The sequence below is a fragment of the Agelaius phoeniceus genome, chromosome 34 (genome assembly GCF_051311805.1).
Source record: "Agelaius phoeniceus isolate bAgePho1 chromosome 34, bAgePho1.hap1, whole genome shotgun sequence".
Classification (NCBI taxonomy): domain Eukaryota; kingdom Metazoa; phylum Chordata; class Aves; order Passeriformes; family Icteridae; genus Agelaius; species Agelaius phoeniceus.
The window spans coordinates 4,119,708-4,147,506 of NC_135298.1; the positions used below are offsets into that span (position 1 = coordinate 4,119,708).

General features: G+C 47.4%; 1 long non-coding RNA gene across 3 annotated transcripts in view; it reads right to left on the bottom strand.

Annotated features, from left to right (window-relative positions):
• LOC129124917 (uncharacterized) overlaps positions 1-27,799 on the bottom strand; it is a 44,408-nt gene that overhangs the window by 2,442 nt on the left and 14,167 nt on the right. The window contains exons 5-6 of one of the 3 annotated variants that reach the window (XR_013185806.1): positions 12,744-12,908; positions 11,407-11,461 (exon numbers count right to left, since the gene is read on the bottom strand). This is a non-coding gene — a long non-coding RNA (uncharacterized LOC129124917). Of the gene's footprint in view, positions 1-50; positions 11,462-12,743; positions 12,909-27,799 lie in introns of all 3 variants that reach the window. The other 2 variants (XR_013185805.1, XR_013185807.1) reach the window with 2 other exon arrangements.

The following is a 27,799-nucleotide window of genomic DNA, read 5'->3' on the forward strand; positions in this document are numbered from 1 at the left end:
ACCTTAGCAGGACCTTGCCATTGTCCTGTTTTAGGATCTCTGTATCTTACCTATACATCTTGCTTCACACCATCTTTTTCTTGTACATAATGACGAATTAAAGCAGGAACTTTACTTTCCCCAAAAACACACAAGTGATTCAAAACAAATAAACACTTTAACAATCTTTCTTGTGACTCTCTGATATCTGTGTATTTACTCAAATATCTTTTCAAGGTACCATTTGCTCTCTCTACGATCACTTGCCCTGTAGGAGAATTAGGGATGCCTGTCACGTGTTCTATTCCCCACATTTGCATGAATTGCTTTATTCTTTTGCTACAGTAAGCAGGCTCGTTATCTGTCTTGATGCGCTGTGGCACTCCCATTACTGCCAAACAACTACTGAGATGTCTCTCCACCTGCCCTGCTTTCTCACCCGTTTGTGCTGTGGCCCATATAAAATGACTATAAGTATCTATGGTAACATGCACGTACTTCATCCTTCCAAACTCAGCAACATGTGTGACATCCATTTGCCAGGTCTCATTTGTGTTCAGCCCTCTTGGGTTAACTCCCAGACCTAACCCGCAGCCCCCATTATGATGACTACATATGGGACAGGCTTTGACTATTGCCCGTGCCTCCTCCATAGATATCTGAAATTCTCTATGGAGGCCTTTTGCATTTTGGTGGAACATGGAGTGTGCCACTCTGGCCATAGTCTGCCTGGGAATTGGAGTTGCTTGTGTGATTGAGACTAGCTTATCTGCTCGCGCGTTACCCTCTCCTAGACCAATCTCCCATTTGTGACTTCTGATATGGATAACAGAGAAAGAATGCTTCCTCAGCTTAATTGCCCTCTGCAACTGTATAAACAGTTCATGCAACCTCCTGTTTTGAACCTCTTTTATCGAGGCATCCTCTATTCGTTCACACACTCCTGTAACATACAAAGAATCTGTCACTATGTTGAGAGGCCCAGAAAAGTGCATCATGGCCCATACAACAGCCAATAGCTCCATCGTTTGTAAGGTATCCATCTCGGTAGCTTGGAGTGTTTGATGATGCCATTGTCCTTTTTCCTGCCAGGTCACTGCAGCGGTTTTGGATTTTCTTCCCGCATCCGTATAAACAGTTCTAGCATCCGATAAGGGCTTTAGTGATCTTTTTGGGCATTGAATCCAACTCCACTGTCCTATCCAATTCAATGGTATATTGGGAATATCATCAGTGGCAATTATGCTACCGGCTCCCAACAGAGCCTCTTGTAATTCCATACTGTTTGTCAGGTACCAGGTCAATGTACCCTTCTTCATTGGTATCCGTATCTGACCAGGTTCCTTTCCCATACTCTGTAACGCCCGTTCACGACCCTTTTTCAGCAAATCAGCCAAAATTTCAATTTTTTGAAGAAGGGTTTTATGCTGTTGGAGTGGAGGAGATATCCATTCCAAAGCCCATACCTCCCCTGTTTTTCTGTCTTGCTGAGTAAGCGCACCCAGTAAAAATTTAGTTCCACACCAAACTGTCAGCTGTATAGGGATGTTAAGATCACGTCTCTGAACACTGCCTTGTGTCACACAGTCCAGTATCTGTTGAAGTGTCTTAACCTTCTCAGAGGTTATATGGACAGGCTGTGCTGGATCAGTTCCTTTCAGTAAAGGTCGAAGTTCATCTAATAGTTCATTAGGGATGCTTACAATAGGGTGCAGCCATTGTAGATCGCCAAGTAACTTTTGAGCATCATGAAGTGTATGTATTTTAATATTTAATTGCAATTTCTGGGGGCTTACAATTTGATCAGTAAGTATCCATCCTAAATATCTCCAAGGTGCAGATAATTGAATTTTTTCAGGAGCTACATCTACTCTATGTAGTTTCAGGGCATCATGTATTTTTTTGAATTTGTTGACCTGTAAAAGGTTGTGGCTGCGCAAATAAAATATCATCCATATCATGATAAATGATTGTTTCAGGCCAGGCCTGCCGCAAAGGTTGTAAAGCATTGTCAACACACAGTTGACACAAGGTGGCGCTGTTGCGCATGCCCTGGGGAAGATAAACCCATTCAAATCTCTTGTCTGGCTCTTCCCTGTTTAGAGCTGGCACAGTGAAAACAAAGCTCCGAGTGTCTCGAGGGTGAAGAGCAATAGTAAAAAAACAGTCTTTAAGATCAACAATCAAAAGTGGCTAGTCCCTTGACAACATGGCCGGATTAGGTAATATTGGTTGTAAGGCTCTCATAGGCTCTATTTGTTCATTTACAGCCTGCAAATCATGTATTAAGCGATACTTCCCCGACTTCTTTTTAATAACAAAGATAGGGGTATTCCATGGACTTGTTGACAACTGTAAATGACCTTACTTATATTGTTCATGTACTAGTATGTGAACTTGTTCCAGACTTTCCCTTTTTAACGGCCATTGCTTAACCCACACAGGAATGTCCGTGGTCTAAGTTAATGGGATTTGGAAAGTTCACACAATGGCTATTAGCCTAAAGGGTTCTCATTTGTCAGTACTACTCCCATTTGAGCCAAAATGTCTTGACTAATAAGGAACTGTACAGCAGGGGGCAAATGTACAATTGACAAAACACTCCACAAAGTTTTTCCATCAATAGTTACAGATAACATGGGTGATTTTCTTGCAAGTGTTAGGCCTCCAACCCCAGTAACTGGCACTGTGGTTGGCTGCAATGGCCAGTTGTGGGTCCAGAAATCTGGACTAACAATGCTGGAGTCCGTGCCAGTATCCAATAATCCTTCCAAGGTTTGCCTCACACCCCGATACTCCATTATTACATTGCGCTTTGGACTGCAATACAGGTTCATTATTAATAAAATAAGTCCTCCAGTGGAACCAAATCCTCGCTCCCCTCTCGACTGTGTTTGATGAGGGGCTAAAGTTTACCCATTTGTTCTAAAGGAACCAATTGAGCTATCTTTTGTCCTTTCTCAATTTGTATAGGTGGAAAAAGAGTATGCACCACAACACAAATTTCCCCTGTATAATCAGCGTCTATTACCCCAGGTAAAACAAATAATCCCATCATAGTAGCCGATGAATGACCCAGAAGTAAAGCTCCCATAGGTAATCCATCAATAATGATTGGTCTCTTTATTCCAGTCAGAACCTGTTCCAGTTGGGTGGTCATCAAGGTTACTGCTGCTGCGGCTGCCACGTCCAATCCAAGGCTCCCGGCGGTGGCTGGTTGGAGGGAAGCTGGGCTGAGGTGTTGACAGCAGCTACTTGTGTCTGGGCACGGCGGCTGGTGGATGCGCTGGCTTTCCCATTTTCCAAGCGGTGTCGGCAGGCTCCGGTGTTGTGGGTGTCCAAGCGACAATTTTGGCATCAGGCAGACGCTGGCTTCTTGACAGGCCTGTCGCCTGTTTCCTATACCTCCCCACCGGTAACATTTGAATCGGCCAGTAGATAGAGCCCGTGGAGTATTTGTTGCTGCTGCTTGTAGGGGGGCAAGAGCACCTAACACCTGACTCTGTGAGGCTTCTGCCTGTTTTTGTGAAACTTCTGCCTGTTTTTGTAATCCTGCTCCTAACTCCTTAATAGCATCTACTAACATTGCTTGAGTCCCTATGGGCACATTTGCCAATCGTTCTATAGCTTCTTCTATAGACCAATTAGCTCCTAGGGTATTAAATATGTTCTTTGTAGTCTGATTACTGTTCTGAACGGCGCATTGTTTCAACAAAGTACCTTTCATGAAATCTGGGACTCCTGCTTGCTCAATATCATTGGCTACCTTATCTATAAAAGCTCCAAATGATTCATCTCTTCCTTGCTTTATTCCCATATAAGAAGGAATTCCCACTGGCTCTTTTATCCTATCTATAGGCAACCGCACCAGACGCATAGCCTCCCGACACTTATCAGGACTGATTAACGCCTGTGCTTCTGTCCGAAGAAAAGGCCCTAGACTTATTAACTCCTCTGGGGTTACCCCATGTAATGGGTCGCCTGGCTGCCGTATTACTGCTACACATTCCTGACAGAATGACTGCCAGTGTGCCTTAAATAAGAGCTGCTGATGCTGAGTGAAGATAAGCTTCGCTATTCCTCTGCAATCAGCCGGCAGCAAAACTTTAGTCCCCCAGATATAATCAATCATTTGTTTAGTGGGCTCACCGGTTACCCTAACTTGACTAACTGTGGACCGTAACTGCGACAACAACTTCCAGTCTAGAGCAGTTATTGTTGCTTGAAACCCACCCCCTGCTACAGGAGAATATATCACTGCACAAGCAACATCCATAGCTGATTTTATAGCTTCCTCATCCCCTGTATCCATGATATTTTTTGCTACTGCTGCCTATGCTTCCCTTCACTCTCATGCAATGGCCCCCACTAGGTCACTTTCTGACCTAGGGATCGGCTCATTACTAGGAGGAGGAGAGTTTGACACAGGCAGTGTGGACGGTGCTGTTGTAGCACATGCAGGGGGTGAGCTGCTGCTTGAAGCAGGAGCCGATGTTGGTGGCAAAATGACTTTGGATGTAGCAGGGGGTAAAGGACAATTAAACCAGTCCCCATAATCCTATTCTTTTCATGCGCCACGCTAGCGTGCTTAGCAGCCTTTTCTTCTGCCTGATATTGTAATAACTCATCATGCACAACTCGCCACAACTTTCCCAACTTTTTTGCAGTTTTATCATCATCTATGACTGCCTCCCACAGCTTGTCCCCAAATTTGCGCCACTCTGTCAACTCATGTACTGTACGAGGATTTTGAAAAACTCCCTGTTCATACCCATAAGCTAACAACCCAGGAAGCTCTTTCTGCAAATCTATGCCCTTAAACTGACACTTTTGTAAAAAGCAAGTAAATAAATCATATGCTGCTTGCCTTTCTCTATGCATTTTAAAAAAGTCAGCGCGCTGTTGCAGCCCTACAAGGTCTCGGCAGCACGTATCGACCGGGCTCTCGATTGAGGTCACCCAGGGCGTGGCACTTTCCCTTTTTCAGCGGTGCTTTCGTTGTCCTTGCTGCGACAGGACCTGAACTCCTACACCGATCCACCGTGGTTGCCATTGCCAGTATCACATTGCGGGATCACCATTTGTCGGGTCAGCGGAAGAAATGCAGCACTCAACAAGAGTGATCAGCAAATCTCCAAGTTTATTGAGATGTTTCAGACATATTTATATTGGTGTTAATGAAGCTTATACATATTGCAAAGCTGAGCTCATTATTAGTTAATTATTCATCGGGCAACCACGCCTACTTCTCTTTTCTTATAGTTATTTTGTTATTACTTCTACATTCTTGTGGTTATTCTGCTGAAACTATCTCCATATTTCTGGCAAAAGTTCCTCTCCCCCATCCTAATGTTGCAGCAAGGTCGCATCAGTGATTGGACACTGACTGCTGACTCCTAGACTTGCTTTCTGTAAATCTTAATCAGCGGTATCATGTCTACGTGACCTTTCTCAGCTAGCCAACTGTCCACAAAGCTCTCCACACATAGGGCCCCGCAGTGTCATAATGGTGACTTGATTCCATGGGTTCCAGCAGTGTCACAATGGCCCCTTGATTACAAGAAGACCTGCAGTGTCACACTGGCCCCCAGGTTCGAGGGGGTCCCACAATGTCACAGTGGCCCCCAGGTGTCATAAGACCCCGCAGTGTCACAATAGTCCCAAGGATTCCATGAGGCCTTGCAGTGTCACAATGGTCTCCGTGGTTCCCCAGGCCCCACAATGTCGTGTGACTCCTCTGTTCCATGAGCCCTGCAATGTCACAATGGACCTTTGGACCCTGGGGCTTTGCTGTGTCACAATGGTCTCCTCTGGCTCCACAGTATCACAATGGACCATTGATGACAGGAGGCCACTCTGTGTCACCCTGGAGCTTTGGTTCCATGCAGCCCTGCAGTGTCACAATGGTCTCCTTTGGTTGCTCAGTGTCACAATGGACCAGTGATGACATGAGGCCCTGCAGTGTCACAATGGACCTTTGGTTCCATGCAGCCCTGCAGTGTCACAAAGGCCTCTTGGTTTCATGAGGCCCCACAATATCACAATGGTCCTCTTGGTTCTGTGGGGACCCCCAGGGGCACAATGGTCTCCATGATTCCATGGTGCCCTTCAGTGTCACAATGGTCTCTGTGATTCCATGGTGCCTCTCAGTGTCACAATGGCTCCTTGGTTCCATAAGGCTCTAAAGTGTCTTAATTGTCTTTGCATGGTTCCATGAGGCCTTGCAATGTCCCAATGAACCTTTGCTTCCATGGAGTCTTGCAGTGTCACAATGGCCCCTTGGTTCCATGACACCCCAAAGTGTCATAGTAGTCTCCATGGTGCCATGAGGCCCCCTGGTGTCACAATGGACCCTTGATTTTATGAGGCCTCTCAGTGTCACAATGATCCCTACATTCCATGGAGCTACACTGTGTCAGTACAGTCCCCTTGGTTCCATGAGGCCCAGCAATGTCACAGTGGTCCCTTGGTCTCAAAGTTTCCACAGTGTCACAATGGTCCCTTGGTTCCATCATCCTGTCCTGGTGCATTCCCCCCTGCCTTTCTCAGGCCACTCTGCCAGCTGAGAAATGCTCCTTGGGCCTCAGCCTTGGCCAACAGCCCCTGGGCTCAGCTCCTCTGCAGCTCATCACAAACACTGTCTGCTCCAGGCACTGCTGCTGCCCAACCAGCTCCTGGTTCCTTTAGCAGCAGCCCTGGGAACTGGTTTTGTTCCCTCAGTGGCACAAGATCCCTGTTCTCACCCTGCCAAAGAAAGCTGTTGGTGCCCAGTGCGGCCAGGATGAGCCATTGCTGGGACTGAAGCCCCTCTCTTGGGGCCCTGCAAACAGCGCTCCAAAAGGAGCCCTTGGAGCTCTCCTGGGCCAGCGACTCCCTCTGAGCGGGGCCTCTCCCAGCCGGGAACTCTCCCGTTTGCTGCACTCGGGGATCCTGAACAAGCACAGAGCCTGGGCCGATCCCCCCACTCCTCCAGGCTCAACCCTTTGCCCGCTGGGGAGATGCCAAAGCATCAGCAGTGAGCATTCCCTGCCCTCAGGGGAATTGCTCCCAGGTGCCTTGCACTGACTCTTTGTGGCTGTGTGCACACAGGAGTGCCTGTGCTGGGGAAATGTGGCAGAAATGCTGCTCTCTGAGGGCTTGGAGTGCCTTGCATAGCTGAGTCAGTCAGGCCTGTAGGGAAGGTTAAATCACAAGGTCTAAGTGAAGTTAAATGCTGCTAAGAGTTGTTCTTAGTTGCTAAGTTGTTACCTTCAATATAAGTTATCAGCTAAGTTAAATATTCTTAAGTGTTATTCCTCTGTTAAATTGCTAAGTCATAGTTTTAAGTTAGGTTAAATGCTGTTACACTCTGCTCTTTTGCAAATTTGTGGAGTTGAAAGTATCAGTTAAGGTTAAGGTATAAGTTAAGTCCTGTTAACTTTGAGCTCTGTTAACCTTTTAGGCCATATTCCTTTTATCCTTGCCCTCACTGTCCTTGTGTCACACACACACACAGAGGGACAGTTCTCGGTTCATTTCTGGTTTGACTGCCTGGATTCTGTTTGGTTTTGTTGTTGCTTTGTTTCCCTGGTGTGTCTGAAGTGTCCAAGCAGGAGCAGAGTGACTCTTGCCAAGGAACTTTGTGCTGCTGTCCCTTAAGATTAAATCTGTTTTTTGCTGCTCCCTTGCTGGGGATTTTTTCAGGGCTCTCAAGGCCTCGTTGGTAGCAGGGTGAAGGAGCCCTGGCCCAGGCTCTGGCCCTGGGGGACACGGGGACGCTGCCAGGGGGTCCCTGTCCCCCTGTGCCACCCCCAGGGCCCTGGCCCCTGTCCCCGTGTGTCCTAGGGTGACGTTATGATGCTTGTATCCCCATTCATGTGTTCTGTTTATGTTTATGTTCTGTGACTTTAAGACTGGCTCTGAAGAGTGAAAGTTTTGTTTGTGTTTTCTTATCAGCCTGGCGGGACACAGAGACAGGGCAGTACATGGTGCTGCTTTTGCTTTTTGCTTTTGCTTTTCGCTTTTCTCTCTCACTCTTGCTTCTTCCTTGCTTCTGCTTGCTCTTGCTTCTGCTCATTAGCTAGTTTAGCTAAACAGTCCAAATTTCTTCCTAGACTGTTTCTTCTTTCCTTTTTTGAACTAACTTGAACCTGCTGCGGACTGGGACCTGGGAAACACCGAGAGTTTGCACCTTGTGGCCTGCAGCAGCTACCCCAGCTCAGGATGGACTGATAACAGAGCGACCACCTCCAAGAGAGACTTTCTGAATTTGTCATCTTTTTTCAGAGTGGTGAAAGAGTGGTGTCACCTGGCATTTTTCATTTTGTATGCTGGGGGGTGCTGTGCCTATTAAATAAACAGGTTCTTTCCCCTTCTCTCCGAGTAATTCTTCCCAAACTGGTTTAGGGGAGGGGCCCCCCTTTGGAGATTCTCTACCAAATTTGCCCTAAACCAGGACAAAATTTGGTGCCCAATGTGTGGGGCTCGAGAGAGAGAGTGAAAAAACCCTGTTTTGAATGCATTTTGGCTGCCCTTACTCTGTCTTCATATATAGCAGTTAATAGCCATGTTTTCTGAGTTCATAATGTCTATTGGGGTGAAGGTTTGCATGCATTTCTGGTCCCTAGGGTTTTTTGAGATCTTAATACCTCTATGGTCCCTAGGTTTATTATCTTATCCAGAAACAGCTCTAGTATTGTCCCTAATAGGTAGTTTTTACAGCAGAGGGGCAGTGACCACAATAGCTCTCCTGCTGGGCTTGGTGGTAATGATTTGTAAGGAGTTTATAAACATGCTGGGGTCTGCTCCAGGTATGAATGGTTAATGGCTATGGTTATGCACCCAGTTTGTTAGAGGAGGAGCAGGGGAGGAGGCTTTTCAGCCTTTGTTTTCCTTCTTCTCCTCTGAATCTGTAGCATCGCTATTGGAGAATGTTCAGATTCCCCTGAATGTTCAAGAGACCATCTTTCTGGTATTCAATCTGGTAAGCTTCCTCTATACATCTGCTGCTTCTCCAGAATGAGGGCTGAGATTTCTAGACGGGCTGATGAGACCCCTGACTCAGGAGTAGACCCAGGCGTGGAACATCCTGAGTGGTGTGGGAAATGGGAGGATATGGGCCAAATCTTGAAGGAATTCTCTGACCCTATAGTCTGGGACTTTCCCCATGAACAAATTCAGAACCCAGCTGAGGTGGGGAAATACCTGAAAGAGAAGTAGCAGGATGAGCCTAAGGAGAAAAAGATCATTACAGTGAACTGGGCCCTGGCTTGTGCTTATCACACACTGCTAGATACTGTCGGGCAGCAGACAGAGGCAGGGGGGCAGGGAGATAAATCAGCAGCTATCCCAGTCCCTCAGGCTGCAGCCAACACCCCAGGCTCGAAGCCAGCAGCCAAACCAGACAGTGAGCCTAAGCCAGCAGCTAAACCAATGGCTGCTGCTACCAGTACTAGAAGCGGAAAGTGCACGGCCAAGACTGATCAGCCAGTGGATGATGATGATGATGATGCAGGAGAAGGAACCTCAACACTTCCTGACATAAAATCAGGAGTCAAAGCAGCAGGCACAAGATCAGAAGCCAATATTGAGTCCTTTTCCCTGAAGGACCTTCGTGGCCTACAGAAGGATTACACTAGAAGACCTGATGAATCCCTAATTAGTTGGTTAGTCCATCTTTGGGATGCTGCAGGTGGGGCTACAGTTCTGGATGGCACTGAATTTGGAATCCTTGTCACATGATCCTGTCATCGATCAAGGAATGATGAGGGGGGCTAACCCTCACAGCCTCTGTTATGAGTAGAAAAGTTGTCCATTTTTTAAAAAAAGTTGCAGAGTTAACAGGTTAAACCAATTGCTGCTAAGTTGGAGTTTTAACTATTTGTTGTTAATAATTTCATGTTGGAATCACCTGTTGTTAATTGTTTTTCTTTAATTACCTGTTGTTGATAGTTAGAAATACCTCTTTGTCAAGTATCACCCTGCTGCTTCCTGGAAAATGGCACCCAAGACTGTGATGAGGAGGTGACATCGGGGCTGGTATGCAAATGTGGAAACACCTCACCAAATCTAGCAGGGAAAACCCCTAAAACAATGAGCCACCATGGACTTAAGAGATCTAAGTGATGTCTAGGGGTGAGGAACTGAATCCAGTGTCTGCTAAGATCCTTTTTACCTTTCACCCTAACCTAAAGAATGTCAGCTAGAAAGAGGACCTCAAATGTCAAACTGAAAAACAGGAATTTCCTTGTGCTCTCATGAGGACAGAAGCCCCAGCTCTGCCTGCAAACCTACAGACACAACTGCACTCTTCCTCCTCCTCCGTGCCACTCCTGGGAGCAGTGGCAGTGTGTGCGTGACCCGTCGGTTCTCCCTACCCAAGCTGATTTTCAAAAAAGGCATTGAAAAGGAGTAAGATCTCCTGCCCTATTTATTTCAGCTGGGCACTCATCCAGGATGGCCACGCCTGAAGAGGACACCAGGACTGGGATGACTGCCCACTCTGGACCCCCAGGACAGCTGGCTATTAGGACTAGAGAAGATCGGCTTGGGACCAGTGACGCGGAGGAGCGCCGGACTGGTGAGAGTATCCGGCAGCAGGAGCAGGGGGCGAGCGAGTGGAGTGTGAGTGAGACGAGGGCCGGCAGCTCGGATCCTCGGAGCGAGTGGGGACCTCCCAGTACCGCAGTCCTGGACTCCCACAAGGGGGCCAGCCAGGAACGGGGGCCAGCGAGTGGGATTGGTGGTGGAGGCACCTCCTAAGGGGTAAAGAGGGCCCCCCCTCTGGGCATGCAGAAAAAATAGTGTGTGAGTGGCACGCAGCCCAGAAGTCCTGATGCGTAAGTCCTAATGAGGGGAGTTAGGCAATTTAGAAAATCAGGCAGTTTTTGTTTTTAAGTCCTGATGAGGGAGGTCAGGCATGAGTCTTGGTGAAGGAGGCCAGGGTCTCGAGTTTTTAAAGTCCTGATATGTAAGTCCTGGTGAGGGAGGTCAGGCAAACTAAAAATCAGGCCACTGTTTTTGTTTTAAGTCCTGACAAGGCAGGTCAGGTAAATCACAAGTCCCGAGAAGGATTCGGGCAAGTCCACAAGTCCTGCAGGCAAATTAAGTCCTGACAAAGGGGTCAGGCACAAGTCTCAGCGAAGGAAGCTGAGGTCTCCGCACATGAAGTCCTGATATGTAAGTCCTGACGGGGGAAGTTAGGCAATTTAAGAAATCAAGCAGTTTTTATTTTAAGTCCTGACAAAGGAGGTCAGGCACAAGTCTCGGCAAAGGAGGCTGGGGTCTCGAGTTTTTAAAGTGCTGATATGTAAATCCTGACGAGGGAGACCAGGCAAACTAGAAATCAGGCAGTTCTTTTCTTTTAAAGTACTGAAGAAAGGGGTCAGGCAAATTTGAGTCTCGGTGGAGGAGGCTGGGACTTCTCAAATAGGATTTCTTTTGAGTTACCTGTCAGTACATTTCTTTTCAAGTAGAGGCACCTTTGTGATTTTTTTGTGGAGGCCTGAAAAACATGAGAGGACGTAATAGTAAGAAGAGAGGCAAGAGACTGAAGAATATACCCCCCCATAGTCCCTTAGTGAACTGCTAGAGAGATGGGATTTTATAGAGGCCACGGAGGGAATAGATAAAGTTAGGATGATTCACTACTGTTTAGAAGTCTGGCCAGAGTTAGATGTGCAAGGAGGATGGCCGTGGTATGGGACAAAAGACAAGTGGATGTGTCAACAACTGAGTCACTATCTGACAGCTCGGAAGGATACCGATCCCGAGCAACTATTATATGCAGCATGTTGGTTGAAGAGTGCTATCAGGGATGAAGGTGTGCAAATTTGTAAGGTGCAGAGGAAGGAAGAGGGGAATGAAGGAGGAGATGCTGGAGTTAGAGAGAGTAGTACAATGTGGTGTCGCACGTCCCAGCTAGATGGTGACGGGGGGGTGACAGTCCCCCTCTTTCGGGGCTCCACAGACTCTCAGCTACCAGTGGAGGCACAGCATGGAACAAAAGGGGCCACAGCACGGGCCTGGGTGGCACTGGGGTTCCTTTATGTGATGTTAAACTCCCCGAGTCCGGGGTCCCAGGCTACGAACTGGGGGCAAACAACAGCTTATAAAGGGGGGCAGGTCTCAAGGGAGGATACAATGTTCAGCTAATCAGGAGAACTGGGGGTGGGACACAAGGCAGGGAATATAAGGGAGGAAAACTGCTTGGGATAGGAGGGGTTAACAACTGGATGTGTGGGGGGAAAGGGGTTTGAAACTTGGCAGGGAAGTAGCTAAGTAACAACAGATAAGTTGACACCTGGCTCGATTAAATAACAAAGGCAGGTCGGGGTCACTCTAAAACAGGGGGAGAAATAACCCAAAAAGACTACTAAACAACAAATCAAACAATAAATGTGCCAAATAAAAAACACAACACAACAGGTGGGACCCCCTAGACTATTTGCCTCCTGGTGCTGCTCCAACTTATAATCCTCTTCCTCAGGCACCTCAAATGGCAGATCCAGCTTTTCCCCCGGCTGCCATCCCATTACTGCTTCCTCTAACTCCTTCTTCTACCTCTTTGGCTTCTCCTATGGTAGACCTGGTATCTCCCCTAGTAGCCACTCCCTCACCACCCCCTTTGGCTCCTCCAGTTCCTTCTGCACCCCCACAAGTGCCTACTCCACCTGTTGCACTTTTCACCCCTTCTCCAGCTCCACTTAACAAGCACTCAGGCTCTTCTCCCCCTCCTATTGCTGTCCCTTTACCTCCCCCCAATTGGGAATCAAATGCCTCCTTACCTGGTAACCTCTTATCACCAGATACAGCTGTTGACCTACAGCAAGTCCAGGTTGATGCTTTCCCAGGTTTAGAGCAAATTTGTGAGAGAATCCCTCAAAGGAGCTCCGGTAGGAAAACAGATCCAATCGGCCCCTCCCCACAGCTGGTCCGGGAGAAATTACCTCCTTGGAGAAAAGTGGGAAAAAATTGTTTATTAAACAATAAAACCTAACCAGTATCAAACAATAAAATCCCTTGCCACTCCAAAAGAGATGACAAACTGAGAAAGTCCCTCCCTGGGTTGCAGCTCAGCTCACTCAGTCTCTGATCAGTCCCTCCAGTGCTGGAAATGTCGCAGGCCAGGCCCGGCCCAGTAGGCCACAGATGCAGCTGCCGGTGCTCCCCTGGGTGTTCAGTCCAGAGCAGGTTTCAAGAGGTCCAAGGAAAAGGGAAAAAAACCAAGAGTCCAGGGAACTTCTTTGCCTCAGCTACCTAAAACTAACTAAAAGCAAAAAAGAGCTCTGTCCCGCTGTCTGTCCATCTGCAGACAACAACAGTCCAGGAGCAGGAACGTGGAGGAGTGAGTACAGTGTCTGAAAAAAACTGCCACTTCTTCTCTTCCCCCCCTTCACTCTCTGGAACACAAAGTGCAAAACTTATTATTCAACATAAACAGAATGAGACGACTGGGGATAAAAGCATCATATAGTCAACCCAGGACATGCTAATACCCCTCAAATGAGTAATTTTGTGTCTGGGGATGGGCCATACTGCAGTACCCGATCCAAGACCTCCAAGGTAGAGAGACTTTTTCCCCTCAGAGAAGTTCCTATGGCAGGAGTAGCGGGAGGTGTTGGCTTTGTGAATGCTCCTCTAACCGCTTCAGAGGTGAGAGGATTCAAGAAAGAGTTAGGGCATTTAGTTGAGGACCCTGTGGGCATTGCCAACCAAGTGGATCAATTCTTAGGTCCACATATCTACACTTGGGGGAAGATGAATTCCATTCTAAATATATTATTTTCCCCAGAAGATGTCCGGATGATTAGAGCTGCTAGCATAAGAATTTGGGAAAATGATAACCGTCCAGGACCCCAGGTGCCATCAGTGAACAAAAATTGCCACTAACGGATCCCAGCTGGAACCCTAATCAGGAGGAAGGGAGGAAGGCCATGATAGAATATAGGTCTTTGATAATTCGGGGGATCAGAGAATCAGTTCCCAAAGGAACTAATACCAAATTGGCATTTGAGGGTGCACAAGAGAAGGATGAAGCTCCTGCTACTTGGCTTAGTTGCCTAAAGCAGAACTTCCAATTGTACTCCAAAATAGACCCAGACACCACAGAAAGTCAGTGCTACTAAAGGTCCAATTTGTTACTAAATCTTGACCTGATATACGGAGAAAACTGGAAAAGATTGAAGATTGGCAAGAGAAGGACATTAATGAGTTATTGAGAGAAGTATTGAAGCTGTATTTAAGGAGGGAAGAAAAAAGAGCAAAGGCCAAGGCCAGCATCATGGTTGCGGTAGCTAGAGAAAGTGTGGGGGCAAGCAATTCTATCCCACAGTCCAAGGTAACAAAAGAGTGGGCAGGTCCACCACCAGGAGCAGGCAAGGATAGGCCAGTACTGTCAGGTACAAGAGGGATGGAGAGACCTCAAGTCCCTTTGAGTGAAACATGCTGCTATTGTTGCAGAGAGACTGGACACGTTAGGAGGCTTTGTAAAAAGCTCCGTCTCGATGAGGCAATAGCCAGGGAACAAGAAGCCTTAGAGAAGATTCTTAGAGGTGACAATTAGGAGTGTCAAGGGCTTTACACTTTAGAAGACCCAATGCAACATCTAGAAGAGCCCTTGGTAAACTTTGAGGTGGGACCCCTAAATGAGAAATTTGTATTTTTGGTTGATACAGGAGCAGATAAGTCCTGTCTCAACAAAGTACCAGAAGGTATGGAAATTGGGAGAAAATTTTGAGAGGTATTAGGGGCTGAAGGGAAACCATTTAGAGCCTCAGTGATTGAAGATGTAAAAATTATCAGAAACTCAAGACAGTGTAAAGCTAATTTTATTTACCTGCCTAAACTAGAAAAAAGTTTGTTAAGAAGAGATCTACAGGTTCATTTGGGGATTGGGATTGTCCCAAGAGAAGGGAGGATGGTGGTCCAGATAATGAAGTTATCCCAAGGGGATGTCACAGAGATAAACCCCAAGGTATGGGCTGAAGGGGGAAAACGGGGCCTGTTGGACATCCCGCCGCTAACAATAAAAATGCAAGATGGTGCATCACCCATATGGGTTAAACAGTATCCAATTTCCCTAGAAGGAAAGAAGGGGCTTGCCATAGTTATTGAACAACTGTTGCAAGAGGGAATTTGGGAACCCTGTATGTCACCACACAATACCCCTATAATGGCAGTGAAGAAAGCTGAAGGGAAATACAGGTTGGTACAAGATCTGAGGGAGGTCAACAAAAGGACCATTGCTAGACATCCAGTTGTGCCCAACCCGTATAGTCTCCTAAGCTGAATTCCAAGAGAACATGCTTGGTTCACTGTTAGAGATTTGAAGGACGCTTTCTGGGCGTGTCCTCTGGCAACAGAATGTAGAGATTGGTTTGCCTTTGAATGATAGGACCCAAGTACAAAAAGGAGATAACAGCTAAGGTGGACCCAATTGCCACAAGGGTTCACGGAATCCCCCAACCTCTTTGGACAAGCCTTGGAGGGTTTGTTGGAACAGTTTGTCCCTGAAGAGGAAGTACAGATCCTGCAGTCTGTTGATGACCTGATGGTGTCAGGGAAGAGAAAAGATCAAGTCAGAACAACTAGCATTAAGCTTTTGAATTTTCTGGGGGAGAAAGGACTAAAGCTTTCTCAAGAGAAGCTACAGTTTGTACAATCAGAAGTAACATACCTTGGGCACATAATAGGAGAGGGATAGAAGAAGTTAAGCCCTGACAGAATTTCAGGTATTTTATCTCTCCCAGATCCAAAAACAAAAAGGGATGTGAGAAAGCTCCTGGGCCTGTTCAGATATTGTAAGTTATGGTTGGATCTATTCACACAAAGTGTAAAATTTTTATGCAATAAGTTAGTAGCTCCAGATCCCATAATTTGGACAGCAGAAGATGATCAACAACTGGAGAGCCTAAAAGACAAGTTGTCTTCTGCCCCGGTCCTAAGCTTACCAGACCTCAGGAAGAGCTTTGATCTTTTTGTGAGTGCTGAAGGGGGTATAGCCTATGGTGTACTAACTCAAGAGTGGGGAGGCTGCAGAAAACCTGTGGCTTACATCTCCAAATTGTTAGATCCAGTGGCTAGAGGCTGGCCAGTTTGTATACAAACAGCTACTGCTATCCTGATAGAAGAGAGCCAAAAATTTACCTGACATGGGAAAATCAAAGTACATACTCCTCACAATCTTAAAACAGTGCTGAGCCAGAGGACTCAGTAGTGGCTAACTGATGCAAGAATATTAAAATATGAAATAATACTAATGAACACAGATGATTTAGAATTCACATCAAATGCCCTAAATCCAGCACAATTCTTTATGGGAGAGCCTATAGAGAATTTAGAACATGATTGAATTGATTAACCTCCAAACAAAAGTAAGAGAGGATTTAAAAGATCAGCCTCTAGCAACTGGAAGAATCTTGTTCATAGATGGCTCTTTGAGAGCAGTAGATGGAAAAATAACTTCAGATTATGCCATCATAGATGGAGAAACTTTACAAATTGATGAAAAAGAGAAACTACCCCCAAACTGGTCAGCCCAAAGTTGTGAAATATATGCCCTGAAAAGAGGATTAGACTTACTGGAGGGAGACCGGGGAACCATTTATACAGACTCCCAAGATGCATTTGGGATAGTTCACACATTTGGGAAAATACGGGAGGAGTGTGGATATCTAAGCTCAAAAGGAAAAAGCTTAGCCCATGAGAACCTGGTCAGGTCCATATTAGAATCTCTACAGAAACCAACAGAAATAGCGGTGGTCCATATAAAAGGGCACCAAAAAGGAGATAACCTTGAAGTTAGCGGAAACCGACTGGCTGATTGGATAGCAAGGGAAGCAGCTTTAGAACCAGGGGATCCAGTGAAAGTTTTTAAAGCAGAAACCACACCTGAGGAGGGAGAAAGAAGAGAGGAACCCATATTTAGTGAAAAAGAATTGAAGGCTATAAAAGATTTAAAGTTACACCAAGGGCAACGAGGGGAGTGGTTAACCTCAGATGGACGGGTGTTTTTAAACAAAGCACTTGCTCAGACAGTGCTAACAGAACTACATAAATTAACCCACTGGGGAGTCCAAGGATTATGTGATCATTTCCTAAGAAATAACCTATGCATAAGTCTGTGCATATATGACCTAGCAAAAGCAATTACAAAAGGGTGTTTAATTTGTCAAAAAGTAAACCAGAAGGTTATGAGAAAGGTAGCACCCGGAGGGAAGGAATTAACTCTAAGACCTTTCTAGGGCATACAGATAGATTTCACTGAGATGCCCCCAGTGCAAAGATACAAACACTTACTGGTTATAGTGGATCATCTCACCCATTGGGTGGAAGCATTCCCAGCTAAAAGGGAAACAGCGGCAAGAGTAATCCTGGAAAACATTATCCCCAGATATGGAATGGTGAACACCATAGACTCAGACTGAGGTCCACATTTTGTGGCCCAAACATTGCAAAATATAATTGGAGCTTTAGGAATAAAATGGAGATTACAAAGTCTGTGGCACCCCCAGAGTTGTGGGAGGGTGGAGTGGATGAACAAACCTCTCAAAAAGGTATTAACTAAATTGATCGAAGAAACAAAAATGAACTGGCTAAAGTGTTTGCCCCTAGCGCTTTTGCGCATCAGAACAAGACCTTGGTCTGACATAAGGATTTCACCTTATGAAATGGTGTTTGGACTGCCATTCTTGTTAACACCCTATAGCACAGGAGACTATCTGGAAGGAGAAGAGGCTACCAAAAAGTATTTAGAGATCATTAGAAGAACTCTGGAAGGACTTAGAAAAAGACGATAGCTTCCCAAAACTTCCCCTCTTGACACAAAAATTCATAACATTAACCCAGGAGATTGGGTTTTGATAAAATCATGGAATACGGGACCATTAATGCCTAAATTTGAAGGCCCCTTTCATGTACTCCTCATCACTAATTCGGCTGTGTGGACCAGAGAAAAAGGTTGGACTCACATTACAAGAATAAAAGGGCCAGTCTCACCCCCAGGTACGGGACCAGATTCGACAGGAGCTTCCTCCTCTGGCATTGGACCAGATTCCACACCACTCTCACCTCTGGGCACTGGACAAGAGTCAACCACATCACAAGTTAATTCACCTGAGTATACTGTTATAAAAGGACCAAAAGACTTAAAAGTTGACTCAGAAAGAGGAGTCAAAAAGACTGAACTGTATAGGAAAAGAATTGGTATCAGAGCCATAACATAGCTTAAAATGTTTCAAGACAGTTCTGTGTGTAAAATAAGTTTGTAAAAAGTTTAAGACTGTAAATAAGTAATTGTGTTGAAGTTGCCCCATTTTAGTTCCAAAGACTCCAGGTTAATCCTCTACAGAGCACTCCCCTAAGAGAAACCAAAATTAGTAGAGAACAGACCAAGAGAAGTTTAACCAGAGAAGCGGGTAAAAGAGACTCTAAAGAGATTGGAAGCTTCTTCTCAGTAAAGTTCCCCAAGAGGCAAGGCCGGGTGGGCAGGTCATGCAAGATGACCCATACTGGACTCTTGGGAAGGGTAGTAATGATGGCTTTCATTGCTGGTGGTGATCTGGGGAGCCCAGGAGAGCCGTGCAGTGAGTGCTACCAACACCTCTATGAGGAGGAAGAAGTAAGCTCCTTGAGTCCAGAGAGTCCACACCAATTCTAACCCTAATTGTGTTAACCCCTCCCAATTGGTCCTTTGTCAAGAGGATGAGCAAATGTATTGGATGGCCTGGAATACTGACACTTTTAGGCAGCAACTCCTGGCAGAGTGCCCTGTAGGAGAAGCCTGGTTATGCTTTGAATGGGATGCAACTGAAGCAAGCCTGGTAGATCTGATCAAAGAGAAAGAGATAGTAAAAGCAATAAGAGAACAAGACCATTTAGAGATACCCTGAGGTAAGAATCTATTCATAGATTCAGTTAAAAAAATCAGCCACAAATTGAATCTAACTAATTGTTGGGTTTGTGGAAGTACCCAGATGACTGAAATTTGGCCATGGGAAGGGATTAGTCTAGGGCTATTGGAAATCTTAAATTGGATACAGAATAAGCCAGAATTTAGCGTTACAGAGGTGAAGGGAAAACAACAATGAAATCTGAAAGCAAGAATAATAAAAGAAAAAGGTATTTTAAGAAAAGGGAAGGGGTACAGTACGTGAGTAAGAAGAATGGTTTGTAAAAGGTATTTAGCAGTAAAGAACTCTGCTACCCAGTGGATCCCAAGAGATCCAAATTGATTTTGGTCTGTTGAGGAAAAAGAAGAGAACAAATGCATCCACCATGAAGAATATGAACTTTATGAGTGTGCTGAAAAAGAGATAAACCCCTTTTGGAGAATGAAAGAAATTTCTAAATATTGGGAATGCCCAACAAAAACTAGGAACACATTTTGGGGGGGGCCCTAAACACCTGTTTTGGATCTGTGGTACTACAGCATACACTAAATTGCCAGGAGACTGGTCTGGCAGTTGCACCATTAGAATGATAAAACCAGCTTTCTTTTGATTACCCAAAGAATCTGGATCAAGTTGAGGAGTTCCTATATACAATGATTTAAGAAAAACCAAACAAAGGAGGTGAAGCGCAATAGAAATTGGAAGAATCCAGAATTGTAAGAGCCAGGTTTGGACCCCAAGAAAAATTATCAAGACTTATGGCCCAGCCACCTGGGCTCAAGATGGGTCCTGGGGTTATCGGACCCCAATATCCAAGTTAAACAGAATCATCAGGCTTCAGGCAGTATTAAAGAGTGCAATCATTAGAAACATCTCAAACGAAATAAAAAAACCTAGCATATGTAAGTAACCAAGAACAGACTCCTGCACTTGATTCCAGTTGGGAGGATAACCTATGGGCTTTCAAAGGAAATTGGTGGAAAAAAGTAACTTTCTTCACTGTGTGTACACTTGCTGGTTTGCTCTTTTTACTATGCTAACTTCCCTGCTTAATGAATTTGGTAACATCTGCTGTGCAGGCCAACCTAGAGATCTCTGAAGAAATTAACCTAAAGAAACCAGAAAAAGTAATAAAGTTAATTAACCATGATTACCAGAGTGCTCAAGAAATTTATAATCAATAAAAAAAAATTAAAGAAATTCTATGCTTATGAGTCAGAAATTGCAAGTTGATGTGAGCTTAAGTTTAAGCCCGGTCAAAGAAAAAGAGGGGGGACTGTTATGAGTAGAAAAGTTGCCATTTTTAAAAGGTTGCAGAGTTCCCAGGTTGGGCCAATTGCTGCCAAGGTGGAGTTCTAACTGTTTATTGTTGTTAATAGTTAACCTATTGTTAATAGTTTTTCATTAACTACCTGTTGTTGATGGCTGAGAATTCCCCTTTTTGTCGAGTAACACCCTGCTGCTTCCTGGACAATGACACCCGGGATGGTGAAGAGGAGGGGACATCGGGGTTGGCATGCAAATGAAGAAACCCCTCACCAAATCTAGCAAAAAGCCCTAAATACAACGAGCCAACACGGAATTAAGGGATCAAAGTGATCTCTAGACATGAGGAACAGAATCCAGTATCTGCTGAGACCCTTTTTACCTTTCACCCTAACCTAAAGATGTTGGCTGGAAAGAGGACTCCGAATGTCAAACCAAAAAAGTGGGAATCTTTTGATGCTCTCGTGAGGACAGAAGCCCCAGCACTGCCTGCAAATCAGTAGACAAAGCTGCACTCCTCCTCTGTGCCACTTCTGGAAGCAGCAGCGGTGTGAGTGCGACCTGTCGGTTTTTCCCACCCGAGCTGATTTTTAATAAAGGCATTAAAAGGAGAAAGATCTCCTGCCCTATTTATTTCAGGCAATGCTTGTGGGGCAGGGGGTGCTGCAGAATCACTGTGCGGGCAGTGCGAGCGGCAGGATTCTGCTGCTCCTGCTCCTCTTCCTCTTCCTTGTCCTCCTCCTCTTTGTTGTCCTCCTCCTCCTCATCCTTCTACACCCTGTCCTCCTCCTCCTCCTCATACTCCTCCTCATGGTCCTCCTCGTCCAGGGCTTCCTCCTACTCTACTTCCTCCATGTCCTCGTTCTTGTCCTCGTCCTCCTCCTCGTCCTTGTCCTCCTCCTCATTCTCCTCTGCCTCCTCCATGTCCTCTTCCTCCTCCTCCCCCTCCTCTTCATAGTCCTCCTCCTCCTCATGGGCATCCTCCATGTCCTCGTCCTCCCCCTTCCCCTCCGCCCCCTCCCCCTCCTCCTCCTCTTTGTCTGCCTCCTTGTCCTTGTCCTCGTCCTCATCCTCCTCTTACTTGTCCTCCCTATCCTGTACCCACTCCTCCTCCTCTTCCTCTTCCTCCTCCTTCTCCTCCTCTGTGTCCTTCTCCTCCACGTCATACTCCTTGTCCTTCTCTGCCTCCTCCTCCTCGTCCTCCTCCACCTCCCCCATGTCTTCATCCTCCTCCTTCTCCTTCTCCTCCTCCTCCTTGTCCTTGTTGACGTGCTCTATTCCTTCTCCTCATCCACGTCTTCCTCATTCAGCTCACCCTCCTCCTCCTCTTCCACCTCCTCCTCATCATCCTTGTCCTCCTCCTCCATGTCTTCCTCTGCCTCCTCCATGTCCTTGTACTCCTCCTACTCTTTCTCCTTCTCCTCCTCGCCTTCCTCCCCGTCCTTGTCCTCCTCGTCCTCACCCTCATTCTCCTCCTCCTGCACGTCCTTGTCCTTGTCCTCCTCATCCTCACCCTTCTCCTCCTTTTCTGCCTCCTCCTCCTCCACATCCTCGTCCTCTTCCTCCTCCTCCTCCTCCTCCTTCTCCCCCATCCACGTCTTCGTCCTCCTCCTCCTCCACTTCCTTGTTTTCCTCCTTGTCCTCCTCGTCCTCCTTGTGGTCCTCCTCCTCATCCTCGTCCTTATCTTCCTCCTCCCTCTCCACCTGCTCATCTTCCTCCTCCTCTTCTTCATCCCCTTCCTCCCCCTCCTCCTTGTCTTCCTCATCTTCCTCATCTTTCTCCTCCTCCTCATCCATGGCCTCCTCTTCCTTCTCATCCTCTTCCTCTTCTTTGTCCTGCACCTCATCCTCCTCTTGTTTTTCCCCTCCCTCTTGTCTGTGGGATGATGAAGCCCAGCTGCCGTTTTCTTCTGGTGCCTCCTTCTCTCCTCAGCTGATGATGTCAAACTCCCCAGGAGCAGGAAAATCCCCATTCCCTCTTTCCCTGTGGCTGCAACCTGGAATATCCAGTCACAACAAAGAACTTTCTGACAGCCCTGCTGAATGACACTGGGAGGAGGTTTGTGAGAAAGGGAGGAGATTGTGTTTTGATAGGAAATCAAATTACAAAATTATTTCTTTCTATCCCATTCATTTTCAATCAGTTCTGTTTTCAGAGTACCATCTTCTCAGTTGATTGTGTTTGTGTCCTCCTTTCTCTCCTGCCTTTCTCTGCCTGCTCAGTTTCTTTCTCAGTGTCTTTCTTGATCCAGGGCAGCTCCCACCAAAGACGCTCCCCTGATTTAATTCCCAATGCAGGAGCTACAACAACCATGAGTGAAGTTATGAAGGCTGTCAGTGAAATGTCACTGTAAGAACTTGCTCCACTTGGCTTTTGGCTCCTTCTTAAAAGCTTTGCCTTCAAGAGCAGGACCATCTTTTCCTGGCTAGGAGCTGGAATTCCAGCCCCTGGCAGTGTGACGTGGATCCTAGAGGGGCATTCCTGAGGCTCCCAGGGTGCTGCTCCTGCTGTGCCTCCCAAGGAGCTGTGCAGGGCCAGGGGACAAGGTCCAGCAGCTCTGTTGGTTCTGCAGTGCCACAAGGGCCCCTGGTTCCATGAGTTTCCCTATGCCAACAGCGGTTCCTTGGTTCCCATGATGCCCTGCTGTGTCACCATGGATATTTGGTGCCATGAAGTTCTTCAGTGTCACAATGGCCTCCCTTGCTCCATGAGCTTCCACAGTGTCGCAATGGACTTCTTGGATGAGCACTGTCACCATGGACCATTGGCTCCATGCAGCCCCGCTGGGTCACCATGGACTCCTTGGTTCCATGAGGCTCTGGGGGTGTCTCCATGGGCTCCTTGGATCCACAGTGTCACAATGGACCACTGGATCCACGTGGCCCTGCTGTATCACCACGGCCCCTTGGTTCCATGGGACCCCAGGGTCCCAATTGACTCCTTGCTTCCACGTCACCCCAAAATGGCCCCTTCATTCCATGAAAAGTACAAAAGTTTTGTAGAAACATTGAGAAGATCCTGCTTAACACACCTGGGAACATCTGTTTGCATTCAAAAGAGAGGTTAAAGGTGAGGATGGCACCAGCAGCTTCCATCTGCAACAGAGATCCAGGGAAAGGACAGGGACAGAGAATTCAGCTGGCAAGAGTCAGAGAATTCTGCTTCCAGAGATCACTTCTGCTCACCCTGTCCCTTCTAGAAAGGTGACACCATTCCAGGCAGCCTGGACTGAGCAGGTGGTTCCTGGGTGGGGTTTGTTCTTTGGGAAACCTGTTCATGCTTTTCCATTCTTTCCTTCCCAACAGGAAAACTTCTCCTGGGCCTGTGTGCAGGCAGAGCCCTGAGGAGAGTAGGTGGGACATGGTGCAATGGGCTGGGTCATGGAGCTGCAGAGTTCAGGGGACAAGGTTCTGCTGCAGGCCACAGGGGTGCCAGTCCCAGGTGGGCCATGTCAGACACGGTGAGGGTGGGGGTGAGGAGCAGCTTGTCCAAACAGGGTCAGCCCTCAAGGGCCTCATTCTTCTCTGTGCCCAGACCTCCTAAGGAGACATTCAGCATCAAGATCACCTGGGGAATTCTTCCATCAGCTCTTCTCTGAACTGGAAAATAAAAAAATACTCTCTCGATGAAAGAAAAAAATTATGAGGTGCATTTTGAAATCTTCCTCCTTAAGAGAACTCCAAACTGACTCCAATCAGCCCTGGAGACTTGAAAAGGAAGGAAGGAAGGAAGGAAGGAAGGAAGGAAGGAAGGAAGGAAGGAAGGAAGGAAGGAAGGAAGGAAGGAAGGAAGGAAGGAAGGAAGGAAGGAAGGAAGGAAGGAAGGAAGGAAGGAAGGAAGGAAGGAAGGAAGGAAGGAAGGAAGGAAGGAAGGAAGGAAGGAAGGAAGGAAGGAAGGAAGGAAGGAAGGAAGGAAGGAAGGAAGGAAGGAAGGAAGGAAGGAAGGAAGGAAGGAAGGAAGGAAGGAAGGAAGGAAGGAAGGAAGGAAGGAAGGAAGGAAGGAAGGAAGGAAGGAAGGAAGGAAGGAAGGAAGGAAGGAAGGAAGGAAGGAAGGAAGGAAGGAAGGAAGGAAGGAAGGAAGGAAGGAAGGAAGGAAGGAAGGGAGGAAGGGAGGGAAGGGAAGGAAAAGAGCCTCTGAGGGCTTTCTGTATTTTCATGATCCCCACAGAGGATTTGTGGCTGAGTCCAGGACCCTCAAGCACTGAGAGAAGGTTGAAGAAGCTGCTCAAGGAGTCAGAAGCAAAACTCAAAGTCCCTTGGAGCATCACTGGGCCCCACTGAGGGCAGGGACTACCAAAGACTCCCCAGGGACTGCTGAGAGCAGATCCTTGAGGCCAGGATTGCAGGGAGCCCAAGGCTCTGAGCAGGGAACTGCAATGCTGAGCAAGGCCTGGGCTGGCTGGGGGAAGCAGAAAGGCCAAGGCCTGAGCCCAGCCTGGGCCAGCAGGGCCTGTCCCTCACAGCTGCCTCGGGGCTCTTTGTGGGGCAGTGGGATGTGAGGGACGGCAAGGACAAATGTCAAAAACCTGTGTGACACTCCAGATCCTCATGGAACCAAGGGGCCAGTGTGACACTGTGGGAAGTTGTGGAACCAAGGGGATCATTGTGCCACTGTTGGGGCCCATGGAACCAAGGAGCCATTGTGCCACTGTTGGGGCCCATGGAACCAAGGGGCCATTGTGACACTGTGGGGCCTCATGGAATCAAGGAGATCATTGTGAAACTCAGGGGCCCAAGGAACTAAGGGTCCATGGTGACCTTGTGCACCCCAGAGTGCCACAGAGGAGCCACTGTGACACAGTGAGGGCACATGGAGCCGAGGGGCATGGTAACACATCAGGGCTTTGTGGAACCATGAAGCCATTGTGACATTGCAAGACCTTATGGAAGCACGGGGCCATTGTGACACTCCAAGGCCTCATGGAACCAAGGAGACCATTGTGACACTGTGGGGTCCCATGAAACCAAGGGAATATGGAACAGGTCTGTCTGGCTGGGCCTCCTGGCAATCACCTGACAGGTCTGGCTGACCTTGGCATGTCGAGGGCTGCTTCTCATCTTCCCCTGAAGCACTGGGGCTCTGTGCTTTCCTTCCTATGGGAGAGGACTGTCCTTCTCCTCCAGGGGACCATGGCCAAAATTGGAATTCCTCCTCCAAATTTCCTTCTATGCACAGATTGTTTCCAGATGAAATCTGCCAGAAGAGACAGGTCTGCCTGCCTTGGCCACCCAGGGGCCACCCCTCATCTGCCTTTGAAACACTGGGCCCATGTGCTTTTCTTTCTTAGGGGAAAAAAACCCATCCATCTCGATCAGGCACCCATGGCCAAAATTGGGACTCTGCCTCCAGCATTCCCTATATCCAAGGATAGCTCCCAGACAAAAGCTGCCAGGACTGACAAGTCTGGCTGGCCTTGGCTTCCTGAGGGTTGTCACTCATCTGCCTCTGAAATACTGGGGCCCAGTGCTTTCCTTCCCAATAAAAAGAACTCTTCTTCCTGTCCAGGTGCTCATGGCCAAAATTGATGTTCCGCCTCCAAAATGCCCTATGTCCAAGGATAGCCCCTAGATGAAAGGTGCCAGGAGAGCAGATCTGGCTGCCCTTGGCCTAAGGTTGGCCACCCCTCATCTTCTTCCAAAACACTTGGACTTTTCACTTTTCTTTCCTATAGGAAAAAATCATCCACCTTGCCCAGGTGCCCATGGCCAAATCTGACCTTCCACCTCCAAAACTCTGTACATCCAAGGATTGCTCCCAAGTTAAAACTGCCAGGACAGACAGGTCTGGCTGCCCTTGGCCTCTTGGGAGCTGCCTCTCACCTGCTTTCCAAACACTAGGTCACAGTGTTTTCCTTCCTATGGCAATGAACAGTCCTTCTTATCTGTGCAGAAATGACCAAAAATGGGATTCCACCTCCCAAATTCCCTATATCTAAGGGTTGCTTTCAGACAAAAGCTGCCAGGACAAAAAGGTCTGGCTGGCCTAGGCTTCTGGTGGCCACCTTTCATCTGCCCCTCAAACACCGGTGTTCCGTGCTTTCCTTCCTATGGAAAAGAAGTGTCCTTCTTCTCTAGGTGTCCATGTTTGAAATTGGGACTCCACCTCTAAAATTCTGCATATCCAAGGATTGCTCCCAGGCAAAATCTGCCAGTACTGTCAAGTCTGGCTGGCCTTGGCCTCTGGTGACTGCCCCTGCAACACTGGGGCTGGGATCTTTCCTTCCCATGGAGATCACTGGGACACTGTGGGGACCTCATGAAATCAAAAGAACTGTCCTTCTCAAGGTGTCCATGGCCAAAATTGAGATTCCTCCTCCCAGATTCCATATATCCAAGGATTCCTCCATGACAAAAGCAGCCAGGACAAACAGGTCTGGTTGGCTGAGCCTCCCAGGAGCCACCTCTCGCCTCTTCTCCCTTTGGAACACTTGGGCTCTGTGCTTTCCTTCCTATGGAAAAGAACCGTCCTTCTTATCTACACAGAAATGGCTGAAATTGGGCTTCCACCTCCCAAATTCCCTATATCCAAGGGATGCTTTCAGACAAAAGCTGCCAGGACAGAGAGGTCTGGCTGGCCTAGGCCTCTGATGGCCATGTTTCATCTACCCCTGAAACACCACCAGTGTTCTGTGCTTTCCTTCATATGGATAAGAACTGTGCTACTCCTCCAGATGTCCATGTCTCAAATCTCACCTCTAAAATTCTGTATATCCAAGGGTGCTCCCAGGCAAAATCTGCCATTTTCATCAAGTCTGGCTGGCCTTGGCCTCTGGTGACTGCCCCTGTAACACTGGGGCTGGGTTCTTTCCTTCCCATGGAGATCACTGGGACACTGTGGGGACCTCATGGAACCAAGGGGATCATTGTGGCAGCAGTGGAGCCCATGGAACCAAAGGGCCGTGGTGACACAGAGGGGCTTCCTGGAACCCAGACACCCTTATGAATCTGTGGGGCCTGATGGAACCATGGAGACCATTGGGACCCTTCAGGGCCTTGTGTCACTAAGGGGGCATTATGACACCTCAGGGCCTCAGGGAAGCAAGGGACCATTGGGACACTGTGGGGCCCCATGGAAGCCAGGGAACATGGAACAGGTCTGGCTGGCTTGGCCTCCCAGGGGCTCCCTGACAGGTCTGGCTGATGTTGGGATGTCAAGGGCTGCCTCTCATCAGCTCCTGGAGCACTGGGACTCTGTGTTTTCCTTGCTATGGAAAAGAACCATTCCTCTTTTCTGGCATCCATTGCCAAAATTGGTACTCTCCCTAAAAATTTCCTATATGCAAGGGTATCTCTCAGAACAAAATCTGCCAGCTCTGGCTGGCCTTGGCCTCTGGTGGTCAAGTCTCATCTGCCCCTGAAACACTGGGGCTCTGTTCCTTCGTTCCTATGGAAAAGAACCGGCATTCTTGTCCAGGGACCATGGCCAAAATTAGCATTTGGCCTCCCAAATTCTGTATATCCAAGGAATGCTCCCAGACAAAAGTAGCCAGGACAGACAGGTCAGGCTGGCCCTGTCCTCTACTGATTTTCTTAGACTCTGAGCTGAATGTTTTCAATTGAAAACACCTTGGAGAGGGCCCAGAGACCTTGGAGAGGGCCAGAGACCTCAGAAGGAGGGGTTTTGAGGCCTTAGGCACATGAGCTCTACATATGGACAAAGCAGCTCTGCGCTCTGTGCTGTTGTG